A 13131-nucleotide genomic window follows, 5' to 3' on the forward strand; every position below is an offset into this window, starting at 1 on the left:
ACGCTATGGGAGGCATCATTGAAGCAACCAAGAATTCGGTCACCAGTTATGCGCTTTTCTTACTTGAAGGTGGTCACGCAGCGCTGCAGTACGAGAGTATAGATATATGCCTCTAGACCTGTAGAAGGCGACCAACACCGTCGGGACGCATCAAATTAGTTTATTTGCGCTGTGTAATGAGACCCGTACGATCTTGGAGCGTTGAGGTTGGTCTTTGAGTGTTTCGTGTGTTGTGATGCACGTCGTGACAATGCATGAGCTTTGTTCTGAACATTGCGAACGGTTCACCGAATTCTTTGACACGTGTCGGCAATCACTTTCAAGTATATTGTCACGTACTTGTCAAAAAGAAAGACAATGACAGTTGTGCATGTGCCATGAAATACAATGAAATGGATGAAAAAGAAGAACTCTCTTGTGCGCTCTATTAAAAGAACCTACCTGCTTCTGGTGTCTCAGTTTCTGCGGGAAGACCTCTGTTTTGACGTCGTGACACTGGTAGAGGTGCTGGAGCCTACAACCTGATGCAGGACAGTCTTGCTCGGACCCGTTCACCTAGTCCAGAGACTCAGCCCCTCGTCACGACTCCAGTGCACCGATTCAGTCGGCGCCTACTAGGCCTAAGTCCCGAGTCCGCACCTGTTCCGCCTCTTTCCAGCATGGCAGCTCCTACGACATCCACGGTTACCCCGCCATCGCAGACCACTCTTCCCTCACAGGTAACTCTTGAACATCCTCGCGTTCCTGAAGTTTTCTGTGGGGAAGAGTACGAGGATGTCGAGGACTGGCTCGAACAGTTCGAACGGGTCGCTGTATCCAACCACTGGAGCGAACAGCACAAACTTGGCCGTGCATATTTCGCACTGGAAGATGGCGCTCGCACGTGGTATCAGAACCGCGAGCCTACATTCCAATCTTGGGAAGACTTCCGTCGAAAGCTCCTCGCTACATTTTTGAACTCGGACCGACGGGATCGCGCACAGCAAGTGATTGAGGCACGCGTGCAAAAACCCAATGAAACAGCCGCCTTGTACGCAGAGGGTATGATCCGTCTGTTTCGACGAGCTGACCCTGACATGCCTGAGGCGAAGAAGGTGCGTCACCTAATGCAGGGTGTTAAGGAACAAGTGTTTTGCGGGCCTCGTACGAAATCCACCTACAACAGTAGATGAATTCATAGGAGAGGCGAAAGTCATCGAGCGCGCACTGCAACAACGACGCCGACACTTTGACCGCCTGCAGAACCACACGGCAGTAAGTGCTGCAGCTCAGAACACTGCCGTATGCGAAAGTTCCCTGCGACAAATGATTAGGGAAATAATGCGTGAGGAACTTCGGGCCCTCTGCGTTCCCCCTGCCCAACCGCCAGTCGCATCTGTTGTCGAAATCGTCCGCCAGGATTTGAGGCAATCCATTACACCACCCGCGCCAAGTCCTGAGCCACATCCAGTGAGCTACGCTGATGTGGTCCGTCGCCCTCCACCGACATTTGTGGCGACGCCCTTCCAGCCACGACCCGCTGCCGTACCTTGGTGGCAACGGGATCCTACGAGACGACCACCAGTTCGCTGAACTGACTTGTGGCGCATGGCTGACCGTCGACCTATTTGCTACCACTGTGGAGAACCTGGTCACATTGCCCGCAATTGCCGTCACGGCGATTCTGAGTTCGGGAACTTTTCTCGCCCCGCTTCTTTCCACTCCGAAGACCATCGTGCCCGCGATGCCGATCAACTATCACCTGCCCAAGCAATCCCACCGCGTCGCTGGCGATCTCCATCACCTGCGCGTCACCGTGACTTCCCTCAGAGCTACGCGGATGTCACCAGAGGCCGTTCGCCTAGCGCGCGCCGGGGAAACTAACTGATGCGACCTCGGGGGGCAAGGTTGCCAATCGTCGACACACTGAAAAGTTCCCCCAATCATCGCAAGAAGGTATGACGACAACGACGACGAATACGACGACGAAGAATAATGCTGATGAAGTTGTACGTGCCGATCTGAGCGTTCTCATTGACGGACATCACATTACAGCACTGGTGCTGGTCGACACTGGCGCCGACTTCTCAATCATGCGACAAGAGCTCGCCGACCGCCTTAGAAAGGTCAAGACACCGTGGACAGGGCCGCACATAAGGAGTGCTGGTGGTCAGCTGATGACACCCACGAGTAAATGCACCACTAGACTTCGCATCGGGGATTCTAGCTTCGTGGCCACTTTCGTCCTGTTGCCAGACTGCTGTAAAGAGTTAATTTTGGGCATGGATTTTCTTCAAGATCATGGCGCTGTTATCAACATCCCTCAACGTATGGTGACGTTTTGCGCACATCCTTATGCCGACAACAGCAGTGAAGAACCACGCGGCCGTTTGCGAATAGCCGACGATGTGACACTCCCACCGAGATCCTGCTGCCTTGTGTCGGTGTCCAGTGGGTGTCCTTGCTATTTGCTATAAAGATGTGATCGCGGAGCACATAGTCAGTCTTTTGTTCATGCAAGGCATTTCCATCGCGAGGGGCGTCCTGGCGCTTACTGGTGGACAGGCAGAAGTGCTCCTCACAAACTTCAGCAACGAGCGCCGTCAAATCCAGAAGGGTACCACAATTGCCTCCTACTACGATGTAGACCAAGCCGGGGATTGTTTTACCTTGCAACCAGATGACGCGGCTTTCCCCGCCTCGACAACTTTGTCGGTGGACATCTGCTCTACGCTACCGCCCTCTGATAGGAAGCGCCTGCTTCAACTTATACACCAATTCGAAGACTGCTTTTCGCGTACGTCAAAGGTCCAGCAAACACCATTCACCAAGCACCGCATCATTACTGAAGACAACACGCGACCGATTCGACAAAACCCCTACCGTGTGTCTCCGAATGAGCGCGAGGAGATTCAGAAGCAAGTATACAAGATGCTCGCGGATGACGTCATACAACCTTCGAAAAGTCCTTGGGCGTCCCCTGTGGTTTTGGTCAAGAAAAAAGACGGCAGCTTGCGCTTCTGTATTGATTATCGCAAGTTGAACCAAGTCACGAAGAAAGACGTCTATTCACTGCCCCGCATAGACAATTCACTCGATCGGCTGCGTCATGCGTGCTATTTCTCCTCAATGGACCTCCGAAGCGGCTACTGGCAGATAAAAGTCGACGAGAGAGATCGGGAAAAAACGGCCTTCGAGACGCCTGATGGTCTATACGAATTTACGGTGCTTCCTTTTGGGTTGTGCTCGGCGCCAGCCACTTTTCAGCGTCTCATGGACACCGTACTATCAGGCCTGAAGTGGCAAATTCGCTTGGTCTATCTGGACGATGTTATTGTATTCTCAGCAACGTTCGAGGAACATCTCAGCCGTTTATTCACCGTCCTCCAAGCCATACGTTAGGCTGGCCTTCCTTTAAAACCGGAAAAATGCCATTTTGGTTTTAACGAACTCAGCTTCCTAGGCCACGTCGTCAGTCACGGGGGTGTTCGACCTGACCCGGCCAAAATAGACGCCGTAGCGCAATTTCCTGCACCACGCGACAAAAAGGCCGTGAGACGCTTTTTAGGGTTGTGTGCCTATTACCGGCGATTTATCGATGACTTTTCGTCTATTGCGGCACCATTGACATGACTCACACGTGAGGACGTCCCCTTCTTTTGTGGTGAACAACAACAATTGGCATTCAATGAACTACGACAACGCCTTTAAACACCTCCAGTTCTCGCACATTTCGACCAGGAAGCCCCTACAGCACTTCACACTGACGCCAGCAATCTAGGTCTGGGTGCCGTTCTGGTGCAGTGGCAAGACGGCTGTGAAAGAGTAATAGCCTACGCCAGCAGAACTCTCTCTCGGACAGAGGAGAACTACTCGACCACCGAGAAGGAGTGTCTCGCCGTGGTGTGGGCGGTCATCAAATTTCGTCCATATTTGTATGGCCGCTCCTTCAAGGTTGTTAGCGACCATCACTCTGTGTGCTGGCTCACCAACTTTAAAGATACATCTGGTCGTTTGGCGCGCTGGAGCCTAATGCTTCAAGAGTTCGACATGACCATCGTCTCTAAATCTGGGAAGCGGCACACCGACGTCGACTGTCTCTCACGGTCGCCAGTGGAGACTGTCGCTCGTGATGACGAAAACATCGACGCGGCATTCTTGGGAGTTGTCAACACGGCCACTATTGCACAGGAGCAGCGCCGTGACCCCGAGCTGTTACCACTCATTGAGGAGTTGTCAACACGGCCACTATTGCACAGGAGCAGCGCAGTGACCCCGAGCTGTTGCCACTCATTGAATATTTAGAAGGACGACGTAAGGATGTGCCGCGGTTATTTGCCAGAGGACTGCCATCTTTTTGCTTGCGAAACGATGTTCTCTATAAGAAAAACTTCTCACCAACCGGCAAGCCGCACTTGCTCGTCGTGCCTGCCTCTCTTCGAAAAGAAATTATGGAAGCGTGCCATGATGAAGCAACTTCGGGTCATCTAGGCTACACCCGAACATTGTGCCGACTACGATGCAAGTACTACTGGCCAAAGATACCCGCAGATGTTAACCATCACGTGCGAACTTGCACCGACTGCCAAAGACGCAAAGCACCTCCTGGCAAGCCAGCCGGTCTTTTACATCCAGTCGAAGCACCAGCGAAGCCGTTCAGCCAGATTGGAAAGGATTTCCTGGGCCCCTTTCCAACTTCCACAACAGGGAACAGATGGATAATCGTGGCCACCGATTACCTCTCCCGTTATGCGGAGACTAAAGCAATGCAGTGCGGCACAGCAGCAGAGGCCGCTCAGTTCTTCATCGAAAACATCGTCCTTCGGCATGGCGATCCGACAGCAGTGATCACAGACAGAGGACCCACCTTCACCGCAGAGCTTTTGGAGTCGGCTCTCAGACTCAGCGGTACAGCTCACCGGAGAACAACTGCTTACAGTCCGCAGACAAACGGACTGACAGAGCGCCTCAATAGGACCCTCACAGACATGATCAGCATGTATGTTGACACGGAACATAAAAACTGGAATCAGATATTGCCGTACGTGACCTTTGCCTATAATACCGCTCGACAAGAAACCACTGGAATGACGCCGTTCAGTCTGATCTATGGTCGCGAAGTTACGACAACGTTGGACGCCATGTTTCCGCATGAGTGTGACGACATCCATGTGGACGCCGAAGAAGCCAGACAGCTCACGCGTGTGCGCATCTGTCATCATCAGCATCAATGCACAACGGTACGACCCCCGACACAAGTTTATTAGCTACACACCAGGCGACAAGGTCTGGGTCTGGGTTCCGATACGTCGACGTGGACTGTCGAAAAAACTGCTAAGACGATACTTTGGCCCATACAGCGTCACGCGACGCTTGAACGACGTGAACTATGAAGTTGTTCCCGACACTGACTGTAGTTCTAAGCGTCAAAATCATTCACCCGAAGTCGTACACGTCGTGTGTATGACGCGACCACTTCATACGCCTGGTAGAACGCCTAAGTTGCGCATCGGGACGATGCCTCTTTCGGAGGGAGGCAAATGTCACGTGCGTGTCAAAAAGAAAGACAATGACAGTTGTGCATGTGCCATGAAATACAATGAAATGGATGAAAAAGAAGAACTCTCTGGCGTGTTCTATTAAAAGAACCTACCTGCTTCTGGTGTCTCAGTTTCTGCGGGTAGGCCTCTGTTTTGACGTCGTGACAATATATAGTCGGAGACAACTCATCTTGGCAGCAGAACTAAGAATTCGGAGGTGCAGCTTCCACACATTCGTGTTCATCCGATAACTGGTACGGCAGCTTATAATAATTAGTATGTGGGCTTTTACGTCCCAAACTACTGATTTCATTATGAGGAAGGACGTAGTGAAGGGCTCCGGGAATTTCGACCATTTTGTGTTCTCTAACATACACCGACATCACACAGTACGGTGGCCTCTAACATTTCACCTCCGACCACCAACCCCCCGCCACGGTGGTCTAGTGGCTAAGGTACTCGGCTGCTGACACGCAGGTCGCGGGATTGAATTCCGGCTGCGGCGGCTGCAATTCCGATCGAGGTGGAAATGCTGTAGGCCCGTGTGCTCAGATTTGGGTGCATGTTAAAGAACCCCAGGTGGTCGAAATTTCCGGAGCCCTCCACTACGGCGTCTCTCATAATTATGTCGTGGTTTTAGGACGTTAAACCCCACATATCAATCAATGAATTCAAATGCTGAGTCTTGGGTTGAACCCACGACCTTCGGGTCAGTAGGAGAGCATCATAACCACAGATCCACATGGCGGACGACGACATTGCAGCTGATTTCAATTTTGCTTGCTTGCACCGTTAGCGCGTTTAGAAAAAAACAGATACAGGAAAAATTCCAATAAAAGAGAAAATATTTTGGTTGTTCGATGTAGGTTTCAGTGTCGCATCTGGAGTATAGTTTCCTTAGAGAACTATATGGCCTGTTTGCGTCGGCAGACTGACCTACGCAAGTCACGTCACTTATGTTTACTTTGGAAAACAGGCGCGCTAAAAACGCTAGGCTGTCGAAGAAATGGAAAGAAAAGGAAGGCATTTTTGTAACGTTAACAATTCTCCGAGGCAACAATTGAATGATTGATTGATTGATTGATTTATTCATATGTGGAGTTTAACGCCCGAAAACCACCATAAGGTTATGAGAGACCTCGTTGTGGAGGGCTCAACCTTTATTTAACAAAACAATACAAAATAATAAAAGTATTTGAACTGTATTCCTGCAATTGTAGGAGTCTCAGAACAAAGAAAGCAGCAACTATATCAGCAATGCAAATGATAAAGTCATCAACTTAGATAGAATTTTCTTTTTCGCGCTATCAGGCATGCATTTCGGCTCGTATTTTGCACAGCACATGAGAAGTTGTCTCCAAGTGTAGTCTGCAACAGAAACGCTGCAAACAAAATAAATTCAACAATTCTTTTATAATGGGAGCACTTGATTGGAAATCACAACGCGATACCATTCTTTCTGTGTTTTTTTCTCTTGCAGAAAGTTCAGCTGCTGTGATTACTTAACTGCTGTAATAAGCATGAAGTCAGGGGTTTCATTGCGGGCCCCTGGCAGCTGTACTTCAACGATGGCGCTATGCAAACAAAAATTTAAAAAAAACTTTGCTTGACGGGCACTAATGAAACTGCTGAGCTGGTGGCGTGCAGTAGGCTGAATGAAGTTGAATGAAGTTGGTTGAATGGAGTGGTAGAAAAGAGGAGTGAAGTAGAATGAAGTGGGGGCGCATTAAGGGGGAGTAGTGAGTGGTGGGAGGCGTAGTTAGATATTTATAATGGCATATACCAAGCTTCTGTAGGTAAATATCACTATGGTTTACGATGGCTTTCGAGCATGAAAGCGTCAACTAAGAATACCTTCACTCTTTAAAAAATAATTAAACGCCAGTGTACTTAGACTTGCGAGCCCGTACAGAACTCCAGGTTGTCAAACCTAACCTGGAGTAGGAGCGCTCTGAGCGTGGCGCGGAATAATTGTATTTCTTCTATAGGTACATAAAACCTCGTAGTTAACAGCAGCAACCTTTGTTGTCTACCGCTTCTTCAGTCACTTTACCACTGATACAACTGAATCAATTTTAACTCTCAATATATTGCGGCGTGTGTCGTTTAATAATGTTTCGCCGATGGCGAAAATACATAATTGTGTTTTTATCAGAGAGTGGAAGTTCATATTTGCAAGGTGTTTCAGCGCGGGAACAAAGGAAAAAAGGACAGGGTAGACAGAAAGCTGTTAGAAGCTTTTTTCCTTTGTTCGCGCGCTGAAACACCTTGCAAATATGAATACGCACCAACTAGCCCAAGCTTCCATTTGTGAGTGGAAGTTCCTTTTGCCGCTTTTGTGCAGCTCGTGCGCCGCGATGACGTAGGCGTTGTACGACTATCTCGTGGCCTCCTCTGCCGATTGCGTTGCTGCTCTCTCTTTCGCTCTCGGCGTCCAGCCTCTCTGTTACCTGACAAAGAGAATAAATAGATGGCGTGCACGAAAACTATAGTGTCTACCAGAGGAGGTCAGCACAGCGTGCTTACGCCATGACGGGATGATAGAGGATGTGCCACCCGCGCAAGCGTCTTTGTCCATGCCATGGAGTAATATGAACAACTTGAAGCGTAAAAGCGAATTCCGTCCGTCTCAAAAACGGAAAACGTACAGTTGCAGTTCACAGATTTAGTTAAATAGCTACTATATGAAAATAATGCCCATAGAAGACATGCGATTTTATCGACCTGTGCTTGTATAGGCCTTAAAACCAACCCTAATTAGAAAGGACGATGACCTGTTTAGATGCGTCGTGTCAGCATAGCCGTGAAACATGAACAATATGGCTGTGCGGCTCCAGAGAGTGATTGTATGACATGCCATCAAAACATGCATGTAATGATTTTATCTTTACGTATCTCCGAAGCGGTCGTATACACCCGCGGCCATATAGTGATAGCTCATGCGGCAGTTGAACAGAGTGATTCTGCTGTATTCCTCTATGCTCATGAATGCCTCTGTGTACACGTGTGCGTTAATGCACATGCCTCGGTGCACCTGGGTTTCGCTAAGGCATCCAATCCTGCCAAGCTACGTAAGAGAGTGCGTATCAAGTTACAACGCCATCAGCTTCCGCGTGCGTGCTGCAGCAATTTCCTATTACTTGTTGAAATGGGGCACGCACCCAAAAATAACTGCGAGCTGAGGGAACTTGGTAGCATTCTAAAGGAGGTGTGTGTGTGTGCATACCGCCAGTACAGTACTACAGTGTGTAGGATCTGACCCAGTCGATGGCGTAGCGGTTTCGGTGTGGCTATCGTTTGCACTGCAAACGCGTAACTTACACGCTGACCGACGGGAGTCTACACAGTCTGCCTCGTCACGCGAACACAGCAGTCAAAACATGGCCGGTGGGTCAGCGACAATTGAATAGCGCGTCTAATTCACGTGTGTAAGTATCACGTTACATAGAAGACGTTCCATTATTTCTGTCAAGGCATATCCCTAAATTATTCCAAAAACTTTACACCACCGGAACTATAGGTCGCATTAGCAGAAGAACATGGGACAGCGCCAACGATGCGTTTACTAACTCAAATCGCCATCACTCTTTTCGTCATTGAGCCTATTTAGGGACCTGGTTACCCGGTATAATGTAACGCCATCTAACAACTTTTGCTAATATCAGCCGAAGCTTTGGAGATTCAAAGCGAAGCACTCGGTGTCGATTACGGCAGCTCTGTCAGAAGAAAGAAATTAGAATTATTTTCTCTAGGATTGGATGACAGATGAAAAGGGGAGCAACTAGTATGCGTGTGCCACACTCTTAAAAATAACCCAGGTGGAGCGCGTCACTGCTGGCGGGTGTGTCTTCAAGATAAAATAGCAACATACAACTCCAAGCTTCCCTGTGGCTATGGAGCTTACCGCAGCGTTGCGCGCGCGCATAGGGGGCCAGAGCCGTGCGCTCCCCCTTCTCAATTAATTTGCGCGACCCGTTTTAGCTTGATCTAGATTCCTTTGAGCTCATCTATCGCGAGCATTAGGGGCACGCACGGCCACGCACGCTTCCATACATGCAAACTGGAGTTGCCCTGCCGTTGAGAGTGAGTACTCGATGCTACGGACAGCTATAGGCGTTTTTGATTTGTCGCCGAGATTATGACACTGTGCTGTTGCCTGGCGGAAACCCAGTGGGATGAGATTGGACTGGGGTCCCCGAAAGAAAAAACAATAGCGCAAACTCGCGGAGCTCTTTGTGTGTAACTGTAGGTCCTCTATCTCGCCTGGTGTGTACAGCGATGCCCTTTTCATGTGGCTGAACAGTGCGATGAGATGTTGCCATGGTAATTGCTGGAGTGGCGAAACAGAGATGCCTTGCTTCGAGAAGCTCGTCCCGCGGCTCCACAAAACTGGGGCAACGATTCGACCCGTGTTCGTTTCTCTCCTACAAGCTGTAACTAAAGAGAAGGCCGTATGATTGAGCATCTCTAAGGACGTGCAACATATCTATAGAGGGCGCGTGCCTTGTTCGGCTCTTGGAATAGCAGTACAGGACTATTTTTGCCCCCTTCTTAACGTTATGATGATCACTCTCCTTTAGATGACATATGGCCGACGTGATAAGCCATTGTTTGATCGTCATGGCATCATAGCACGTGGCATTACTGAAAATATTTTCTTTCTTTCTCTCTTTCTTTCTTTTTTCTTTCTTCCTTTCTAACAAATTATTCCATAGCTGAAGTCCGTTTCATCTAGTCCATTATATCACCTATAGAACAAAACGCAATTTTCTTGCCATTGTAGGATGTGTGATCTCAAGCAAATTTTAAGAGAAGACGCCGCTGGAAAGAGTGTTGCATATTCACTCAGCCTGCGTGAATTTTTCCATCTCATCTGAGATCTTTAAAAAGTGTGGTTGAGTCTCTCCTCTGTGTTGTAAACCCTGCTCTACACACCGTCGATAATGTTGCATATGTAGCTGCAATGGCACTGATCACATGACCACTAATCGTACCGCGGCAATAGAATGGTTATGTACAAACATGCTATAATATCGGTAGCATACACCAGCAAGAAATGAACAAGGACATTCGAATGCGACAAACAATGCGCTCTTCTGTGCGTTTGATTTGAAAGCAGCTTGAAAGTCAACGAAATAGTCACTTCGGGCCGGGGTACTTGCGTAGCCGGAGACGGAGATTTATTCGCTCCACAGCCCCCTCCCCCCCTTTTTTTTTAACTCGGCGGGGCACACAACTTGTGTTCTGTTGACCAACCTACACTATTGTCATGAGGACGGAGATGAGCTATCTCGTCTGCATGTATCTGGGCCTGTTGGTTTGCGTAAGCTAATTACGGCTCCCACATTGGCCACATACAAAGGCGGGAGAAGTGGGCCCTTGGCATCTTGAGCAGCGCGCCCATTGGCACCCGGGCGTCAGTGTGCGTGTGGCCCGCAGAGCGGGGTCCGAAGAGAGAGCAGCACCTGCCTGTCCTGTTTCCTGGTTAAACAAATACCACGCCAAGAGGAGCTGGGGCGTAGGAACGCGGGAGACAGAGCGGCGCACGCGTGCGACGCCGCAGCTCTTCTGGCCCGAGTTCCAGGGAAGCCCATTCCAGCGGCGGCCGTTGAACTCCCGAGTCGCACGCGGCTCGTTCACTTCGATTCCAGGTTGCGGAACATAATGAGCACGAGCCGCGCTAAACACGGCTCTATTCTTGGGCAGCCTCGTGTGTCTCGAAGAAACGCCTGTGCCGAGAAGCTGCCGTGGTGACTCGACCGCTCGCTGCACGCTTCCGCGACACTTCCTCTTTAGCGCAACCCTTTAGAATGTCCCATGAGTAACGGTTGCAAGCTCTAGGCAGGGTGCGTTGAACGCTTATATTCTCCCGCTGGTTATGATGGCGAGAGGTGACACCGAACGTAGGAGAGATCGTGAGCGACAAAAAAGGAGAAACGTATACAGGTCCCACCTCTATACTTCTTTTACTGTCTCTTTCTTCCGTTCCCTTCTTTCAAAAAGCAAATTCTGTCGTATCTTAGTTTAAGTATATTTCTTACATAAGTATCAGCTCTTCGTATTTCTAATTGATGCATCACGTTCATTGTGAAATCTTGTAAGCATTCACCCGTCTCCTTTTGGTTTACTTAGGTAAAAAAATCAAAAGGTCATATAAATGGAAAAGGGGGGTAGAAGTGGGCTACTCTGGTGGGTGCGTCTTTATTAACATTAGAATTTTGGTCTGGTGACATTTTCTAATAAAGAGATTGTAGATTTATCCTCTTAACGTGTTAAATCTTTGCTGTGCCCTCTGGATAAGCTGTATTTAAAGATGTATACTATATCTTGATTGAAGAGCGTGTGCCAATAGGCACTGAGCTGTGAGTGCGTGGAAACTAGCCTATAGTTTTTCTACCACGACCTGCCAGAAAAAAAAGAAAAAACTGCTAAGTCAACAGTCCGTTTCAGCGACACTCAACCTATAGGTGTGTGTGAATTATAGTTGTATTCATATTCGTAGTACAAAACAAAAAAAAGGGAGACGGAAACCAACTAGCCCGCATCACCACCTTTATTGTGAATTACACTTTCTTCTTCACATTACGAGCAATTCGGAAAAGTGAGAGAACTGAGTGTAACGAGAATTATGCAAAACCACGTAATCTCTCTCCGGTGTTCCAATTTTCTCTCTCTCTCTAACTGCGCAAAAAAATGGACAAAAAAGGTCATCTAAAGGATCAGGGCGACGCTATCAGATTTCGCGAGTTCAACGGCACTGATTGTCATTCAGGATTCAGAGGCAAATATGCTTAGCAGCACTGCCCCCAAAAACCAGTAGCACGCGTGTCACGTTACCCCAGCCCGAAAACAAAAAAAAAGGAGCGTCCGAGTGAACTTGCCCATCCGATTGGCTCATTTCGTGTCTCGAGCGCGTCCCACTGTCGCTCTGTGTCGGCGGCCATCGGTGCTATGCGCTCTCGTATCACACCCGAAACATGAAACGAATGCCTTTGTCAGACCTTCTACCTCCGTCACGTGGTTTCTCATGAGCCCGATGCGCAGACGAGCGGCAGATGGCGGCGATTTTTTTTAAGGCGCCAGCTACACGAAATGCATGAAAAGTGGTGCCGCGAAACCGCGTGATCTCTCCTCGCTGCTGCCTTTTTCGTCGCGTTCGTGGAAAAGACCAATTCATTTGCGGCTATGTAAGTTTTTTCTTTTGCGCCATTCGTGCACGTTGTTGTGGACGACGAAAATAAGGAGACTGGTAATGCGCGTGCGCTTACGGGCCCAACATCAGTCACTGTCGATTTGCTGTGACGTTTCCGCTGTGCAGTAAACAACCTGCGTCGTTTGGATTCAAAGTGAATCCTCTGGCAGACTCGCCGAGGAGGTGATTATGGCCAACGTCATGGCAAAAGCCGTAGCAGTTGTGATAGCGTAAACGCTTTGTCGACGGTTCTCGCTTGTAGTTGCTACCGTGAGTTCAGCGCTAAAACGCGTTCATAAACGAGTCTCCTCCAAGCACTTTCGAAAAGCGCCCGCCACGAATATCTTTCAGCCCGACTAGGATATACGTTTTTTTTTCACACCTTCAGTTTCTTACAATGTGGTCCTAAAGAATATTTGC

The sequence above is a fragment of the Rhipicephalus microplus genome, chromosome X, assembly GCF_043290135.1.
Source record: "Rhipicephalus microplus isolate Deutch F79 chromosome X, USDA_Rmic, whole genome shotgun sequence".
NCBI lineage: Eukaryota > Metazoa > Arthropoda > Arachnida > Ixodida > Ixodidae > Rhipicephalus > Rhipicephalus microplus.